Here is a 3,267-nt window from a genome sequence, read left to right as displayed (position 1 = left end):
TGGGAAGCTGAGTGCGTTCGGTCCGGGCGAGCCCCGCCCGTGCGCCTCCCCCGGAGGCCGAGGCCCCGCCGAGCGCATGCCCAGCCCTCCCTGCGCGCCTGCGCCCTCCCTGCTCTCTCTCCTGGGCCCTGACTGTGGTTGAGTGACAGCTTCACTGCAGGGAAACCAGGAACCTTCAAAAGGTCGATTCTGCAAACAAAATGGTGTAGAGAGAGGAAGAAAGTATTAGTGCAACAAAACTCAATTGCGCTTCGCTTTACGTACGATTTATTTACTTTTAAAATATTTATTATTTTTTCTGTTTTTAGATTTATTTTTCTACTGAAAAATTGTTTAGTTATCTTGAGGTGGGACAGAATTCTTCATATGACTTTTCCCATTTAAAAATGTAATTATTTTAAAATATGGCTTTAGGAATAAATTACAGTTGTTAAAATGGAGATATGCATTATTTATATTTATGTATTGATTACTGAATGGTATATATGCAAGCAACATACACATGACTAACATGCATCATGAATACACAAACCTCCCTTGTCTCAGGCCATATTTATTCTGAATTTTTAAAAAGTAGAAAATTTGACAAACTTTCAGAGAACAAGATCAACACACAGAAATCAGTTGTGCGTCTGTATACCAGACAGAAACAATTTAAAACGGAAGTTAAAAATACAATACCATTTGCAATAACATACAAAACAATAAAATACCTCGTAATAAATCTAACTTGGGAGGCGAAGACTTGTACTATGAAAACAGAAAAACAATGCCAAATAAATTAAAGGAAACCTATATAAATGGAAAGATACCCTCTCTGTATAGTTTGGAAGATTTAATTCTAATTGATTACAATATCTGTAGTATTCTTGGGTTATATGTGATATTTTGATATCTGTATAAAATGTGTAATGATAAAGTCAGGGTAATCAGGATACCCATGACCTCATACATTTTTGTATTCTTTGTGTTGAGAACATTATAATTCTTCCAGCTATTTTGATATGTACAATAAACTATTAAGTTTAATTTTCCTACTATACTGCATGTGATAGCTCATTCCTTCTGACTGTATTTTTGTACTCCTTAACCAGCTCCCCTTCATCTTCCTCTCCACCATTCCACCCGAGCAACTGGCATCCACCATCCTGCTCTCAACATCCACAAGACCCACTTTTTTAGCTCCCACATATGAATGAGAACATGTAATATTTGTTTTTCTGTGTCGTGCTTATTTTACATAACAAAATGATCTTCATATCTATCCATCCTGCTGCAAATGACAGGATTTAATTCCTTTTTATGGCTGACTAGTATTCCATTGTGTAGATATACAACATTTTCTTTGTCCATTCACCTATTGATGAACACTTAGGTTGATTCCATGTCTCGACTGTTTAGTGAGTAGTGTTGTAAAAAACATGAGAGGGCCGATGTCTCTTTGATATACTGATTTCCTTTCCGTCGGATGTATATCCAGCAGTAAGATTGCTGGACCATACCAAACGTAGTTCTAGTTTAGTTTTTTGAGGAACCTCCATACTGTTTTCTCTAGTGGGTGTACTACTTTACATCCCTACCAACAGTGTATGAGTGTTCCTCTTTTTCCACCTTCTCATATCAGCATTTGCTATTTTTTGTCTTGGTGATAATTCTAAATAGGGTCAGATAATATCTTCTTGTGGTTTTGAATTGCATTTCCATAATGACTAGTGATGTTGAGCCTTTTTTCATATATGTGTTGGCCATTTCTTTTGAGAAATGTCTATTAGGTCTTTTGCCCAGCTTTTAATTGGGTTGTTTGAGTTTCTCATATATTCTGGTTACCAATCCCTTGTTGGATGGGTAGTTTGCAAATATTTTCTCCCATTCTGTGGGTTGTCTCTTCACTTTGTTGATTGTTTCCTTTGCTGTGTAGAAGCTTTCTGGTTTGATATATATATTATTTTTCTATTTTTGTTATAGTTGTCTGTAATGTTGAGGTCTTACCAAAAAATCTTTACCCAGATCAATGTCCTGGAATTTTTTCTCCCTATTATTTTTTAGTAGTAGTTCTATCGTTTTGGGTCTTCCATTGAAGTCTTTAATCCATTTCGATTTGATGTATGTATATGGTAAAAGAGGGGGGGTCCCGATTCATTTTTCTGCATGTCTAACTTTCCCGGCAGTATTTATCAAAGAGACTGTCCATTCCCCAATGTATGTTCCTGGTGTCTTTGCCAAAAATAGTTGGCTATAAATGCGTGGATTTATTTCTGAATTCATCATTTTATTCCATTGGTCCACACGTCTGTTTTAGTGTTGGTACCGTGCTGTTCTGGTTGTAATAAACACGAGAGGGCCGATTTCCTTTTTCCATTTTTCCTTGTTGACTGTGATATTAAATGTGGGTGTGTCATATATGGACTTTCTTGTGCTGAAGTACATTCCTTCTATACCTTATTTGTTGAGAGTTTTTTAAAAATCAAGAATGGATGTTGAATTTTATTAAATACCTTTCAACATCTATTGAAATGATCATATGGTTTTTGTCCTCAATTCTGTTGATATGCTATGTTACATCTGCTACTATATAGATTTGTAACAACATTTGAAATCAGGCAGTGTGATGTCTTCAGCTTTGTTCTTTTTTCTCAGGATGGCTTTAGCTATTTGGAGTTTTTTGTGGTTTCCTACACTTTTAGGAATGCTTTTTTATGTTTCTGTGAAGAATGTCATTGGTATTTTGCTAGAGATTACATTGAATCTATTGATCACTTTGGGTGATTTACAGTATTCATTCTTCTAATCCATGAGCATAGGATATCTTTCCATTTGTGTCTGTGTACCCCCTTCTATCTCTTTCATCAGTGTTTTATAGTTTTCCTTGTAGAGATCTTTTACTTCCTTGCTTAAATGTATTCCTAGGTATGTTTTTTGTAGCTATTGTAAATGAGATTGCTTTCTTGATTTCCTTTTTAGATTGATCTCTGTTAATGTATATAAATGCTACTGATTTTTGTATGGTCATTTTTTATTCTGAAACTTTATTGAGTTAATTTATTGGCTCTGATTGTGTGTGTGTGTGTGTGTGTGTGTGTGTGTGTGTGTGTTGTCTGTGTAGTCTTTAGGTTTTTCTAACTATAAGACTGTGTCATCTGCAAACAAGGATAATGTGATGTCTTCCTTTTCCAACGTGGATACTCTTGCTTGCTTTCTCTTGTCTAATTGCTCTGGCCAGGGCTTTGGGTACTATATTGAATAAAAGCAGTGAAAATGGGCATCCTT

This window comes from Macaca thibetana, chromosome 4, assembly GCF_024542745.1.
Source record: "Macaca thibetana thibetana isolate TM-01 chromosome 4, ASM2454274v1, whole genome shotgun sequence".
NCBI lineage: Eukaryota > Metazoa > Chordata > Mammalia > Primates > Cercopithecidae > Macaca > Macaca thibetana.
The sequence above is the reverse complement of the archived record's forward strand: the minus strand, read 5'-3'. Positions refer to the sequence as shown.